General features: G+C 45.2%; 1 long non-coding RNA gene across 1 annotated transcript in view; it reads right to left on the bottom strand.

The window, feature by feature from the left end:
* The window catches only part of LOC138267752 (uncharacterized), a 106,087-nt gene extending 96,579 nt beyond the window's left edge, over positions 1-9,508 (bottom strand). Inside the window, exons 1-2 of the long non-coding RNA XR_011199860.1 lie at positions 9,367-9,508; positions 1,423-1,783 (exon numbers count right to left, since the gene is read on the bottom strand). This is a non-coding gene — a long non-coding RNA (uncharacterized lncRNA). The remainder of the gene's footprint in view (positions 1-1,422; positions 1,784-9,366) is intronic.
* Between the last annotated feature and the right edge of the window lie 7,539 nt (positions 9,509-17,047).

The raw sequence follows: 17,047 nt of genomic DNA, 5'->3' as shown, positions 1-17,047 counted from the left end.
ATAAATCAGGATCGCTACAGCTTCAAAGCCATCCTTAAGCAACATCCCTTAGTGTGTGTTTTTTAGGAAAATTAATTGTACATTCCAGTGATTTAATCAGCCGCTGTGTCGAAAGATTTTAGGCATTATGATATCTACATTGTCTATGGAGAAAGTCAAAAAGGTAAGTTGTTCTTTTCAATAAAAAACAGTCTGGCTTATACGTCTCCTGTGCCAATCTCGTGGAATCCACAATATTGTTCTGCGTTTTCTCCTTAGGAAATTCACAGGCCCGTTTCTAGCTTGCAATGGATGGCGCTGAGCTAATCCTATACCTAGACATTCTGATGGACAAACAGATATCTGAGGTGGAAGATTTACAGCACCAGTGATGCTGCAGATGGGCTTCGCATAAAGGAGCAGCTCTCCACCTAAGACTGGAAATTTCCCAGGGTTCCCTACTGTTGTTTCGCATACACATGCGCTTGTCTGATGACGTCACAGGAAGTAACAGCAGAGGCAGCAACCACCTTAGATTTTCTCAGATATACAGTGGGAGAAGGGATGCATCTCATTCTTCTAAGCCTTGCAACATGGTTCTGCTGGTGCTAAATAAAATGGTTGTATATTCTCCTGAAGAGTCAAAATGTATCTCACTGATCATGTGTCCCGTCTCAATGGAGCATTGATGTGAGCCTATAAATCTGGATGGAGCATGTCGCTGGTCTCTGTTTGAATGCTAAACCCTATCCAATGCTTTTTGCTTCATAATTGTAATTGTAACTGCATTTATACAGCGCTTACTACCCTGACGAGGCATTGAAGCACTTTTTGGCAAGTAGCACTCTACTCTGGAACCCAAAGGATTAGTGATGGATTAGTGTAGGGGATATGAGTACAGTATTAGTATTAGTATAGGGAGGTGTGATGTAATTTGAGCGGAGGACGTTCGACAAACCACATTTTGAGTTGATTATTCATTGAAGAATATTTTTCTCCTTCCTTCTTAGGGAAGTTGCTGATGGATATATATATATATAATATATATATATATATATATATATATATAATATATATATATATATATATATATATATATATATATATATATCAAGCTGTGTCCAGGAGTACCAGGCCTATGTTGGGCTGTCAGGCTTTCTACATAATGTACATTTAGATGCAATTATTTTAACTGAAGTCATTTACAAAGTAATTTGCATGGAGCCTCCCACATGGCTTACACTCAACATCCTCTCACTAGAGTTGCTTGAGCAGAAGACAGTACACCTGACAAGTATGGGAAGTAAGAGTCTAACTCAGTAGAGTGAAGAGGGAAGCACATTAGGGAAAAAGTGTTAATCCAGAGAAGCATAAACTAAGCTTTCTAATGAGATTTTAACATGCCGGCCAAACATTCAAATACAAAAGGCTTGACCTGCTCACCACGGTTATGCTGACGTTGGAATGCGTTCCTCCATTGTTCCATACATTAGTAATTTGCACCAATGATACACCAACAGTACTGAAAGCTGATCACATTTATGACGCCCCCTCTGTTTCTATGGAATAGGTACATCTGTGCCAAGAGCTGAGCCAAGCATAGTACCACTAGCTTACTAGAAACTTCACGGGCTCAGAGGAGAAAATAGTGCTTCATACGCTGCCTGACACCACATCGTTGACACCTCGCTCAAGAATAGCTGGGCGTCCTCACAGTCTAGATTGTGTCGGCATCTCTGCATTCAAGGAAACACAGATGAGGTGTTCCATGCGTCGCTGGAAGCTACACACATAAAGGGCAGTGCTGAAATAAAAAATGAAGAAGGATGTCAAACTTGTATATAAAACTATAAGGACCAACCCCCTACACCCAGACTGGAACCCGGGTGAAATATCCAATACAAACCAATGGTCTCGCGAGCACCACTAACAACACAGATCTGTCACACCCATGAATCCAATCCACCAGTAGGTATGATATTGAGAGATGAGACAAAGGGCCCAAATGATCATGTCACTGTGATATGAAATCTCAGAACATCATCATAAAATAGTAGAGCAATCTGTGTATATGGTGCATGGTGCACTAAAAGTGCTCAGTGCAACAACGGTTTATACAAATATACCTATATAGGCATAAAGAATCCGCATCAAGTAACAAATCAATCTTCAGTATATCAGTATTCACAACAATGTCCATAGGATAACCCCATTAGACTGTTGACATTTCGACCCATAAAGGAGCAATTCCAGGGGCCTCTTCAGGACAGCACCATCCAAATGATGACCTTGAACAAAAAGGAGTCACAACTAGCCTTGCATCTAAACTTGTGGAATCAATCCTACTGGTTCACTGTAACTCCAGATAAAACCAAAACCTCGGTGCTAGCTGCTAAGCGTCCGAGAATGCTCCTTTATGGGTCCAAACGTCAACAGTCTCATGGGATTATCCTATGGACATTGCGTTTGGATGTCAAACGTGGCCTGCTTTTTCGTTTACCAAAGTAACACCATCAATCTCAAGAAAGCGGCATGGACATTCCTTATAAACAGTCTTTGCCAAGATAGTGGCCTGCCCATAAGTTATCAGAGGTTCTCAATAGAGCATCTTTCGGCGATATCAGTTCTCATAAATAAAGGAGGCAACAATGAGCAGAAAATGCATTGCAACCATTCAAGCCCTAATTGTCTAATTTTGTGCTCCTTCCCTATTTGTATACTTGATGTTTGCTTTGAGTAGGTGGAACTTCTGCTTAGTTTTACTTCTTGACACTTAGGCTGGCTCTTTGGGCTTCCCTGAGGGCAGGGTGCATTTAGTGCATTGCGAATGACTTCAGTGTAATCTTCATCCCAATCAAGAGCTATAAGATTGGTGAAAGGGTTTTTTGACTCTTAACTGGGACTCTCCTAATGAGACACTTGGCAACTTTCTTATATGCTATTCTGTGTCAGGTGACACCCCCACTACTCGGAGAAATCGTCATTTCCTCTGGCAGTCAAGAGGTAAACTCATCAGACGTTCTCAGAATCTAGTCCTTGACCAAAGTTTGTTTCCTGGTGCTGGTGCCTGGCTTAGAGTTGGAATACTCGCACTCCTCTGACAAACTCAAAGAGAGACACGCGTCAAGGCTTGTATTCTAGGTATGCACTGGATGGTATTTTACTGGTAAACATATTGAAATATTTTCCTGGAATTATGTTAGCTTTTGCTTAAGAATTTGTTTTGGCTTGGGGTGGATAGCATCTTACTTAATCCACCTCCCTATATCTCAGTCAAAAACAAGTGTGACTAGGCAATTTAACCTGTCACTGGTGAATGAATGATGCATTTTAAAATTAGCAATTTGCACCTACATTAGGTATGTCTAAACAGTTTTTTTTAATTAAAATGAGTAATTTGCACCTACATTAGGTATGTCTAAACAGTTATGGATTTTGTTATTAAAATTAGCAATTTGCACCTACATTAGGTACGTCTAAACAGTTATGTTTTTTTTTAATTAAAATGAGCAATTTGCACCTACATTAGGTATGGCTAAACAGTTATGTTTTTTTTTAATTAAAATGAGCAATTTGCACCTACATTAGGTATGGCTAAACAGTTATGTTTTTTTTTTTAATTTCAGATAATTTGTGCTCTCTCCTGGTGTTGGACGTTGATCAGCTGCAATTACCCAAATACACTCTGGTCACCATGGGGGTAGCCTGAAAATTAAAATATCCCCCGCTTTGAGTCATGCCTCTACTCACACCATGTAAATGAAGGAAGCACCTCTTCCCCCCCTTTGAAGAGGCTGTTACCCCTTCCATTCTCTTACCATCATCTATCTGCCCATTGTTTCATTCCTCCATCGATTCATTCATACATCCATCTGGTTTGCCTTCACCTTTCCCTAATCCAACAATACTTTTATTTATCATCAATCCATCCATAAGCAGATTCCTATCTACATCTATCCTTTCCACCTTTTATCGCCAATTTATCCATGCATTCATATATTGATTTATTAATCCATCATCTAGTTCACCAACCTATGCTTTCACCCATCCGTACATTCTTTCATCCTCCCATTCATTCACCCTTTGATCATTTACTCCTTCATCCATTGTATAACGATTCCATCTGTCATTTTATTCTTCCTTTTACCCTGGAGTCCTTCGTTTCACCGTTTCTTAATTCTTTCATCTGTCATTCCTTACCGACTCATCCTCCATCCTCCTGTTCTTTCATCTTTCTTTTTACCCATCCGTTTCCCCATATTTACCTTTTCTTTCTAAATGTTCTCCTTCTATTTGTCTCTCTTTGTTTTTCTCCTATATCCCCCCTCTTTCCCTCTTCCCTTCAATGTGCATTTCATCTCACTGCCCACATCCCTCCGCCATGGCATTCCCTGTCAGTGATGTTTCTGAACGTTTTGTCTGCAGATGTGAAGAGGCCCACAAACGACTAACTAACCTTTAAGTGGGAGCTTGTTCATCATCTTCATAAGGCTATAGGAGAGAGAGAGAGAGAGACTGCTTCAGACCACTGGTGGAAGTAAGAGGATGCCACCTGAGAGAGGGGAGAGTTTGGCACAGGCCAGGAAGGAGAGAGGATGCTACCAGGCCATGAAAGAGTGCAGATGGATGGGTAGAACAAACCAGGGAAATGATTCACTGCAGAGGGGACGGTGGCAAGGGAGGGGGAGACCAGCGGTTCAAGGTGGGTACGTTTTACAGGTCGTTAAGTCAATGTGGGTGGTGGGCAGTGAGAGCTGGGTGAGTGTAGGGTTTGATGGTTGGGGTGAGGGCCAAGCAAACGAGTAGCTGGACGGATGGTGCATGCTAGGGCCTGGGCGCCTACTAGTGGTCGAGGACTTGAATTTCAGAGATAATAGAATATTGAGGCTTAAATTAAGGTTGAGAGAAAGAAAAGCACATCTTAGCCTCAAAAAGCAGTGCCCCGAAGAGCAACAGCCTTAGGTAGTAATGGCTACGCAGAGAATTTAGGAGGCGAGCGGGCAGGGGTCTAACGCGATAGTTAACCCCCAGCAGATACGCGGTGTTGTGAATGAGTGAATGGATGAGAATGAGCGCTATACACCTTCGATATTGACTACAAAAGTACCGACCTCCATAAGTATAATTTCCCCTCTATCAATAAGCGTAATAGAGCTGTTTGTACGGAAATGTGCAATTCCATTTCTGACCCCGCATCTACGTACCTTGAGGCTATCATTCATGTTAATATTGCGGAGGTACTGGGTTTTTCACGTCGATATTAAAACACTGATGTTGTGACTGAGCCCCGGGGAGGAAGCCCCACCTGGGGTTTGGATCTGGGAATGCGTAAGGAGGGCAGCATTAATGTTTCATCACCGAGACCTCTTCTGAAGGGCACTGGCCAAACTTGAAATCTCAAGAATTAGAAGAACGAAGCCGGGGTCCGGGATGTAGCGGGAGATGCCAGGATTGCTGGAAATGGATGCCTGTAGCCTCCTGGCACAGCACATCAGGAGCGGCACAGCTGGCCTTGTGGGAGCTGGTTCCCTTCATTACACCAATCATCAGACTAATAGCCTCACAGTCACAGCCAAGCTCGCAGAATCATAGCAGAGGCTGTCGCTAAGAAACAGCCCCACAAGATTTGCCGCTAATCACCCCCTGTGCCAAAATGAGGACCTATTTATGGAGATAACCAAAGGTGGAATGCACCCCTACTTCCACGTCTACACCCACCTACCAGACACCCCAACCTGGGCACCTGGAGGATTCAGCATATTGCGTGCTCCAGTACATTGGTCTGAACTAAACACAGAAAAACTGAGCTCCCATCTGTTACACACAGATCTCTGCTTGAAAAGAGGCCTTAGAGTGAATGGGCATTGTGGGGGAACTTTTGTTCCATCTCCAGAGAGTATCAGTGATCCCTTAGGAGTAAAGCAAAGGATACATTGCATCAAAAACTCTGCTCCCATCCGTGGAGACACACTCTTGAATAGGGGCCAAGATACGGGTGAGCATGGGCACTTCAGTTTGTCTCCAAGAGAGCCATCCCTCAGCACAGAGAGGGGATCAAATAGGCATGGAGGACGCAAAGACTCTCAATAGCTACTACTCTGTATTTATAGATGGCTTGCTTTAGAGCTGCTCTCAAAGCTGCAGACTGTCTAATCAAAGAGGAACATTTCAGATACCCTTTCACTAGCATGGCCCACTTCCAGAAGGAGGGGTCAATCTAGTCTAAACCACTGCACCCACCCCATAGCAGTTTTACTGCCACTAGAGAAACAAGGACTACATTCCTCTGAGATCTGTTGTGGGAGCTAAACTGTCTTCCCTTGAACTGGGTGACTGGAACCCAAATTTCGGCTTCCCCACTTGATCAAAAATAGTGTAATTCTGCCCAGGTTACAGCTCTACATAGGCATCACTTGTCTTTTCAGCCAATACTGGGTATGAATACATGGCAGTATGTTACGTGTTTAGGTGTTTCACTTTTGACAGGAAAATATCCTAGAGCATTGGGTGGCACAGTGCTAATCCTATGCTTAAAAAACTCCGCTAGGCAATTGAAATCAGACATTTGAGGTAACCAGATTCAGAGTGTCAGTGGTGTTGTAGTGGGCCTCATATAACGGAACTGCTCTCTGCCTAAACCTACGAACTACCCAGAGTTCCCTGCAATATACCCAGTGCTTAATTTGTAAATAAAAACGTGCAAGTACCCATAACCCTCCTCTTAAACACAGGGCTGCTGCAATAAAATCTAGGAACAACGAAATACTGAGGAGACATAATCCTGAAGCCATCTCAGGCCTCTTCCATCCATTTACAGCCACTCCCTGCCCCTTCAGCTCACTCTGGCAGCTTTCTACTTTCTCACTTTGTGATGCTTTTTCATTTTTCCTGTCCTCCTTCTTTCCCATATGTGTCTTTTGCTCACAGCAAATGCTTGAGGCAGAGGAATAAGCACCGGCCCTCAAAAATAGGTGCCGGTGCTCAGCACCGGAAACAACAAGCACAAATTAAGCACTGGATATACCTATATATATATAGCCGAGAAAAGGGGGGATCAAAAAAGTTGCGTTTCCCACGACTACAACCTGAACCGCTGGACAGAATGACACAAAATTTGGCGGGGGTAGGTTTCGATACATATTTGGTGTACGTCCATTCAGTAATTTACAAGAAAATAAAGAAATGTGTATATCTGAGGTCGCAAATAATTCATGATTATTCTCGAATTTCCGCAAATGTGCACACAAATAGAAGTGCTGTAATTTGCCTGGCTACAACCTGGACAGAAAGTTGCGGCCGCCATTTTAAGGACAAAGGACATGGTTCCTGGGGCTGAAAAACAAAATGAAAAGTAGCATAAGGAGTCAGGGTCTGACCCCAGGAGTGTGACATAGGGATGATGGAGGGTCAAATTATGGGTTTTAAAAGATTTTTCTTCATCATGCGCAATATTTGAGAGTAATCACGATTAATCAAGATTGATCACTTATAAGCAAAAAAAATCAGGCTCATTCATACACTAATCCATTTACTCATACATGCACTGAGACTCATGCGCTGACTCACACACCCAGTCAGACACTCATGCACCCACTCAGACCCACTCATAGACTCCCACGCCCACTTTCAGACCCACTCAGACACTCATGCACCCACTCATGAACCCACTCACAGACCCACTCAGACACTGATGCACCCACTTATAGACCCTCACGCATACACTCACAGACCCACTCAGACACTCATGCACCCACTCACGAACCCACTCACAGACCCACTCAGACACTGATGCACCCACTTATAGACCCTCACGCATACACTCACAGACCCACTCAGACACTCATGCACCCACTCACAAACCCACTTAGACTCTCATGGACCCACTCACAGACCCACTCAGACACTGATGTACCCACTCACTGACCCACTCAGACCTTCATACACCCAGTGAGACCCTTATCAATGATGTTATCAAAGATGTCATGAGTGCTATAATTTGTGGGGTAAATAGCAGTGCATGGCGAGGGCGCGAGTTATAGTTACCTTAAATTATGAGCTATAGTTACTTGAGATAACTGTAACTATAGCAGGTGAATTACTATGGTTTCGTACATTTAAAATGTGAGACTAATTGTAACGTCCTGTAAACTTTGTTTTTTTAAGTGAATTTCTATGTTTTAAAAAATTATTTTTCCTAACTATAACGTCCCTGTTACCTTTGTTTTTTTCAGTGAATTTCAATGTTTTTTTAAAACTTTAAGTAATTTTCATTACTATACTTTAATCCAACCACCGCTGGGCACTGACTGACCCACTCTGACACTCATGCACCCATTCACAAACCTACTCAGACCCTCATGTACCCACTCATTGGCCCACACAGACACCAACACATCCACTCACAGACCCACTAATATACTGACGCACCCACTCACAGACCCACTCAGACACTGACGCGCCTGCTCCCAAACCTACATAGACCCTCACGAACACCCATAGACCCACTCAGATACTCACATACCCACACACACTCTCACTCAGATCCTAATGCACCCACTCACAGACCCACTCAGACAGACAAACCCACTAACAGACCCACTCAGACCCTCACGTACCCACTTTCACACCCAGACGGACATTCTCACACCTAGAGTCACCCTCTCACGCCTATTCTTACACGAAGAGAGACATGCTGTTCGGATGTGTATGGTGCTGGTTTGGTTGGCTATGGGGGGTTATGGGGGTTGGCTGCAGGGCCTCGCCACAGGCAAGGCCTTGTGGCCAACCCTGCTGCTCATGGCTGAAGGCTGTGCTCAGCACAGGGTTGGGTGGTTATAGGGGTTGGTGTGCTCGGGCCTGGCCTGTGGCCAATGCCTGCTGCACACGGCCAAAGCCCATGGGCAGCATGGGGTTCGGTTGTTATAGGGGCTGGCTGCAGGCCTGTGGCCAACCGCAGCTGAGTGTTGGGATTAATTTATAGTAATGAAAATTACTTTACGTTAAACAAACCATAGAAATTCACTGAAATAACCAAAGGTTACAGGGACGTTGTAGTTAGGAAACAGAATTTAAAAAAACATAGAAATTCACTTAAAAAACAAAAGGTTACAGGGGCGTTATAGTTAGGCTCACATTTTAAATATACAAAACCATAGAAATTCACCTGTCAGAGTTATCTCAAGTAACTATAACTCGTGTCCTAAGATAAAACTATAACTTGCGCCCTCGCCATGCACTGCTAATTACGGCACTCATGACATCTTTGATAACATCATTAATAATATCAATGTAGTATTAACTATAACGGCCATGTAACCTTTGTTTTTGTAGGTGAAAAAATAAATAAATAAAAAAATAATATATATATATATATATATTGGGGTTAACCTGCAGGCAGTAGTCTGTACAGTGAAACGTTCAATTGGGTCAAATATATTGCCAACGCTGAGGTTTCCAAAAGCCATGTAACCCAATATCTCAGACGTCACAAATGAACACGCCGTCCTCGCCTCCTGTAGCTTGTTTCTCTAAAAATAATGGAAGCGAAGAACAGAAATCTCTGCTCCCCGCCTTTGATCACCTCCCACCAGGCGGAGGGCGGCTAGGGGGCCCGGGCTCGGAGTTCGTCTGGCACGTAGAAGGGGAGCCTCTGGAGAGAAAGTATCGGAGAGCAAAGTATTTGCATTCCGGGTCCTGATGGACTCCCCTGCACTGCCAGCGAATCATTTCCTGGCTAAAGTGATGCAACAGCTGCGCGTGGAGCAAATCCCGCGTGCCGCCTGGAATTCAGGAAACAGGAAAATATTCTTACAATCAGGCCGCGTGCCAAGCCATTCAGACTTCAGAATAAGAGCCTCGCGCCAAGGCGGTGGAGCCCCGCCCCCTGCCCTGCGGAGCGGCGGCCATGTTTGTGCGTCAGGCGGAAAGGGCAGACGTGCGGCCTACCACTGGCCTGCATGAGGAAGTGTTTGTGTGCTACAACTACCTCTGTCCAGCAGAAGGACAGGCAGATGTGCTTCAGGTGGCATGGGGTAGAGGTGCTCAACTACTACCGGCCTGCAGAAGGACATGCATGTGTGCTTCAGGTGGAAGAGGGCAGAGGGGCTTACCTACTCCTGGCCTGCAGGAGGACAGACGTGTGCTTCAGGCGGAACAAGGGAAGAGGTGCTGAACTACCTATGCCCTGCATGACCAACATGTGGGCGTAAAGTGGAAAGGGACATAGGTCCTGAACTGTACAGCCATGTCTCTATCAAATGGAAAGAGGCAGCGGTGTTGACCTACATCTGCCCTGTAGGAAGACTGCCATGTCTGCAGCACGTGGAAAGATGTAGAGGTGCTGAATTACCTTTGCTCTGCTGTAGGACAGAAATGTATGTGCATCAGGTGGAAAAGGGGCAGTCAGGTTGAACTACCCAATACCTGAATAGACACCCATGTATTACCCCTGCTCGCAGAAGAACAGCCATGTCTGCATCAGCTGAAAAAGGGCAGAGGTGCTGAAGTACCCTAGACCTAAAGACAACCATGTCTGTCTCAGGTGGAAAGGGGCAGAGGTGCTGAACTACACCTACCCTGTAGAAGGCGGCCATGTCTGTGCCAGGTGGAAAAGGATAGAGGTTCTGAACTATCCCAACCCCAAAGGACAGCCTTGTCTGTGTCAGGTGGAAAGAGGCAAAGGTGTTGAACTATCCCTGCCCTGTAGGATGACAGCCATAATGCGTCAGGTGGAAAAGGGCAGATGTGCTGAACTACCCCCAGCCTAAAGGATAGACATGCGTCAGGTCAAAATGGGCAGATATCTTGAGCTACCCATGCCCAGAACGAGGACAGCCGGGTCTGTGATAGGTGGAAGGGCGCAGAGGTGCTGAACTGTCTGCCCCATAGGAAGTTATGTCTGAGTCAGGAGGATGGAAGCAAGCAGGTGGTAGGGCCCTGATCTAGCAGGAAGACAACCAGAACCAAGTGGAGAAACAGTTCCCCACTCAAACAAAGGGTCAGACATTTCTACATCAGATAGGAAGAAGCAGGCAAGGAGAATAGCCATAGACCTACAGAAAGACAAACATGTCTACATCAAGAACAATAGCACCGTTGATTGACAGCAGACCTGTAAAGCCTGAAGTGTGTCCACCATGTCTGTGCCAGGAGACATAAATAAAAAGGATTGGAGGTCCCCGGTAGCAGCCCAGCCCCAAAGCATGGAAAGTGAGCGATGAGACATGGTAGCATCTGTTTTTTACAATTGTATATATTAGAGTAAGAAGTGGGACCAGCAGAGAGGGGTGGTATTTGTCCAGCGCTGGGTTAGAATGCCAAATGTGTCTTGTCTGTGACCATGTAGAATTTGAAGGGAAACGTGGACACTTCTGCATACATGTAGCTTCTGGAGCAACATGTGAGTATCTTCTGCATACCTACGGAATCTGAAGCCCCATATTAGTATTGTCTGTGTACTTGTGGAATCTTAAATCAGATGTTAGTACTTTCTGCATGTATATATATAATCCAAATCCAGATGTGGGTCTCTTCTTCGTATATTTAGATTCTGAAGCAAGAAGTGAGCTATCTTCTATTTGCCAGTAGAATCTGACGCCAGGTGTTAGTATGTATAGAATTTAAAGCTGAATGTGTGTCTTTTCTGCATGCATATAGAGTTTGAAACCGGAAGTGAGTGTTGTATGCATACTTATAAAATCCAAATCCAGATGCGGGTCTCCTCTGCATACATGTAGAATCTGTAGCCAGATGTGGGTTTTGTCTGCATACAAATAGATTTTGCTGTCAGATGTGGGGCTCACCTGCATACTTGTAGAATCTGAAGCCAGATATGAGTGTTGTCTGCACACAGGCAAAATTTAAAGCCTGTTATGGGCCTTGTATGTGCACCAGTAGAATCTGAAGCCAGATGTTAGCACTTTCTGCATACCTATAGCATCTAAAGCCAGATGTTATTATTGCTTGCATCCCTATAGAAACCTAAACCAGATGTTAGTATTGACTGCGTACAGGTAAAGTCTGAAGCCATAATGTGGGTCTTGTTTGCATACCTGTAGAATCTGAATCCAGATGTTAGAATATATAGACAGATGTGAATCTCATCTGCATACTTGCAGAATTTAGAGGCGATGTAGCAATGGGGGGGGGAGGGGACCAGGTGAGTATAGAGAAGATCCTTGTGGTGCATCACTTCATCAGGCCCTTGTGACACCTGTTCAGGTTAGGCAGCACACATGTCCTTGGTTAATTTAGTTGAGTGCACAATTAGTATGGTTGGGTTGTAGTTTCTCTGTGGATCAGAGACTGTGCTTTAGTAGGTTCTGCAGCTTGTTTTAAAACAGTGGTTTTCAACCTTTTTAATGACCCACCCCTCCAGGTGGGAAAATAAATCATCAGGCCCGCTCACAATTTTTTTACAATTGTTCTATTAAATTGACAATGTTTAAATATGTCTAGACTTATTTAAACATTGCAGTTAAGTTCTGTTACCATTGTAAAATGCAACAAAGCACTGTTATCTACATAATGCTTTTTTTGTCCAAAGCCTGGTGACCCCCCCCCCCTGGGATTACCTGAGGCCCCCCTGGGGGGCCGTCCCCCAGTTTGAAGGCCCCTGTTTTAAAAAGATGCTGTGGATTGAGCAGTCTAAGTGTGTGAGCGTGTGTGACTTACATATCTTCAGTTTGAACAAGAATTAAGTCTCAAGGATGGGTGTGTATATCTTGTGACATAGGTGTCTAATTCCATGTGTGGTGTGTTGAGAGAGCCTCATTTTCACGCTGTGTCCCGTAGATTGTTTGTATATGCATTTCTAGAAGGCTGTAGGTTTGTGTAATTGCTGTGGTGTAAATGGCCTCTAATTCTGTTGCTGGTACTGATCTGCAGGGCTCGGGTGTGTTTTTATTGCCTAGCTTGACAGCACAGCTGTCACCAGACAATTATGTGAGCATCACTAGAGAGGGGCATTGGCTCCACCCACATATCAGGACTCAGGAGTCCATGTTTTTATTGGACACATAAGTTGTGTGCTTCCACAAAAAGGCAAAGATGGGAGGAGGGCAGTCATTAACTTACACGATTTTTAGGTCAGGCTTAACAGTGCAACTGTCACCAAACATTTTAACCTCCACCAATATTATTCTACAGTTCTATACTTCCACACAAATATATATCTATTCCCATGCTATTTAATGGTAATGCTTCACAGTACCATATGACACTCCTTTAAGGCCAGACCTATTTGCATTGTCAACGTTTGTTGTCTATTTTGAGTGTTGTGGCTCACAGAGCTCATTTTGTGAACTAGTGTATGGGTTTACGAAATGCTTCCCCTCCTCCATGAAAAGCCACTAAATCTGCAGGGTTTTCTCGTCAGAACAGCTCTTCCTGTTCCTTCCCTTTAACTCTACCGTTCTCTCCTGACCTCATCTTTCCACAGCTGTACAAAGACAAGCTGCAGCGCGTTCACGCTGTCAGCTGTCAGTCACTCGCCATGCTGCCTCCCCAATGCACTGCGTGGAGCTCTGTGCAGGCAGGCTGAGAACCAGGCCTATCAAACCCCGGGAGGTGGAGAGAACTGAGTGCCATGTCAGCTCTACCTCCAGGGGTGGCCTAACCACACCTGACTCCAACTGGCCATCAAAGCCCCCGAGCTCTGATTCTACCTCCAGGATAAGATGCATTCTGAGATGTGTTGTTTAAAGTACAGGGGTGTAAACACCCTGACTGAAAGGTGCTCCAGGCTATACCACCAAACTGAGGTACAGCATATAAACACTCCTAACAGACTGGTGCTGCAACCCTTCGTTCTTGAATCTACTTCCAGGCTGAGGCGAAACATGGAGCCATGTATTAACATCTCTGAGGGGTGCTGCGCCCCTTCATCCTGGGTCTACCTCCTGGGTGATGCACGGCAAATTATCCTGTTGGGAAATACCCAACTGAGTGTCACTGCACCCTTCCTACCCAGGTTCTACCTCCAAGCGAAAGGCGACACACAGTCCCGTCTAAACATCCCTAACTGAGGGTCTCTGCATCCCTCCCATCCCGGGTCTGCCTCCAAGCTGAGGCACAGCATACAGGCCCGTGGAGTCACCGTTAAGTGATGGCAGCTGCACCCCAACCCTGATTCCACCTCCAGGGTGTGCGTAGAATACCCTGTCAACAACCCTATGTGAGGGCCATCTCACCCCTCGCTTACGACTCTATCTCCAAGTTGAGGTATGGCAAACAATCCTGTGTAAGCAACTCCAACTGAGGGTAGCTGCACCGCCAACCCTGATTCCACCTCTAGGGTGTGGAACTGGGTAGAATACCCTGTCAACAACCCTATGTGAGGGTCATCTCACCCCTCGCTTACGACTCTATCTCCAAGCTGAGGCATGGCGAACAATCCTGTGTAAGCAACTCCAACTGAGGGTAGCTGCACCGCCAACCCTGATTCCACCCTCAGGGTGTGGCATTGCATACTCCACCGTGTAAACAACCACAACCGGGGGCCATCACACCAACATCCTACTCTGATTCCACCCTCAGGGTGTGGCATTGCATACTCCACCGTGTAAACAACCACAACCGGGGGCCATCACACCAACATCCTACTCTGATCTACCTCTGTGCTGAGACACAACGTACAGTCCTGTGTAAACATCCCTAACTGAGGGTCTCTGCACCCCTCCCACCCTGATTCTACCTCCATCATGTGACGCTTCATCCTTTCTTGTGTAAACAAGATGAAGGGTCAGTGCACCCACATACACTGAGCCTGCCTCCAAGTGGAGGCAAACCATGAGATCATGTGTAAACACCCCTCCTATCTGATCCCACCTCAGAGCTGTGGCACAGCACACAACCAAATCCTTAAAGTGTCCCTGCATCCCCCCCAACCTGATGTTCCCTCCCACAGCATACAGTCCTGTCCAAAGATCATAAATTGTGGCCATTGCTTCCCCTCCCGTTCAAATCCTGCCTCCAAGATGAGGCACAGTACACGACCCCTCATAAGCATTGCCTCTGGGTGACACTGCAACCCTTCTACCCCAATTTCACCTCTAGGGTTCGGTATACAATTGCATCCCCTTGACTACCATAACCTCCCATTCAAATGTGTCCTCTAAGGAAGGGGTTTAAAATGCCTGCAGGTGATCACCTGAGTAATTTAGTTTTATTAAAAGGGACATCTTAGGACCGTATACTTACTGAAATGGGATATATACAGATAACTTATGACACGGAAGCTATTAAGGTGATCACTGTAGGAATGTTTACCCACCCTGTCGAAGTCCTAAGATTGAACTAGCAGTCAACAACAAAGTGCTTCACTCAAGAGTGTGGTTGAGCTCTCCCGGTACTAACTGTTGTACCAGGTGAGGACTCAAAGATGAAGCATGCCACATAGAAATATGTGAGTGAGAGTCCACTAAAGTTCTTTTTCCCTTAACTCGGGAGATTCTATTAGTTTAGGAGATTTTTTCTCTCTTTTTGACCATGCCCATCTCACGCCCGTCACTTTCATTAATTTCTTGGCCTGACTTTCAAAATTCCATTGATTTCGTAGGTAAATGCTTAATGTTTGTCCCGCCTTGAGGCTTCTTTGTTACCACCTTAGAGACTGACCCTGTTACCAGTGGTGGCTTGTGGGAGGGAAAAGGGGCGTAGCGGCATGGCGGAAGGAAGTAAAATAAAATAATAAAAAATACAATTTACCTTAATTCCGTGCTCCTCCATTGTTGCTCCAGGCTGCAGGCAGAGGCTCCCAGCCTGCCCTACGGCCAGTCCTGATGCTGAGAGCAGCATCAGGATTGGCTGGGAGCATCCAGCCAGGGCATTCCCAGACAGACTGGGAGCCCAAGACGGCTGGCCAAACATACATGCGCACTGAGGGGAGTGCTCTGGGCACTCCCCTCAGAGCTTGTTACCCCAATGCCACGCCCCTTTTAGTACAAAACGATAATAAACGTAGTTTCTGATAATTTTGTATTAAAAGGTTTGCAGCTGCTGCTGCTGGTGGGGGGCGATGCTTCTCCGCCCTAGCAGAGGAACTGTGCCTGCATGTTACATGGATTATTGCACAATCGGTCATATACCTTAATGTGGCACCCTATTTTTTCCTTTTTTCTTTTGCCTCTCAGCTTCGGGCACCGTGTCTGTATGTTGTTAACTCCTCTTCCTCGTTTTTGGACATGCCGCTGTTTCTTTGTGGTATCTGCGCCCAAAGGCTGAAAGCTGGAGTTCTTATTTTTTTTTTTTGGAAGTTTCATATAGTATCGCAGGAGCGCTTTACATACGTACCACTTACGTACATGATGTTTCATATAGCGCAAACCCGATCGGAGGAGAGCTTTACATGAGTACCACTTAGGTAGAAGTTTAGCAGTTGAAAAATATATAAATTGGCACATTTTAAAGAGGAAAAACACAGAAATCCTCAACACGGCTCGGATACTTCAATATTCACTGCACTCGGGGAAACTCGCCCCATAATGTTTTGCGGAGCATTTCTTCTACAAAAGATTTTGGCCCATAACTCCTACGACAATGGGAGCACCACCAAACCATTCAGCACAACACACCCCTTCTGCCTAGGTCATCGCCGGGTCCCCACACTAGGTCAGGGGATCCCAAAATAGTAACAACTCCCACCATTCAGTGTCTTTTCAAGCTCTCAAGGCTGGAACTTTTGTTTTAGGGCTGGGAGTACTTTGTGTTTTTAAGGGCCTTGTTTGTAATAGTATTGTAATAGGCCTCCTAGGCCTGAAAATGTGTTAGGTACTATGCCCTCTAGGGGCTAAATATACGGTTACACTGCATTACTTTCTGCCATTCTGTTTTCATGTGGTTATGCTCTCTAGGGGCTGACTATATAGTTACATGACCATGTTTCTTCCAAATGCTATTTTTATAGTGGTGCCCTCTAGGGGCTGTTCTGAGCATTACAGTCAAGATACTACAATATTCGCTGCACTCAGAAACTCACCCCATAATGCTTTGTGGGGCATTCCTTTTACTACACATTTTTGTCCATAACTTACAGTGTGGTGCTCCTGGGACAATGGGACCACCATCAAAA

Source organism: Pleurodeles waltl, chromosome 12 (assembly GCF_031143425.1).
Source record: "Pleurodeles waltl isolate 20211129_DDA chromosome 12, aPleWal1.hap1.20221129, whole genome shotgun sequence".
NCBI classification, from domain to species: Eukaryota; Metazoa; Chordata; class Amphibia; order Caudata; family Salamandridae; genus Pleurodeles; species Pleurodeles waltl.
Note: the sequence above shows the minus strand (reverse complement) of the source record. Positions and strands in the feature narration are given on the sequence as shown.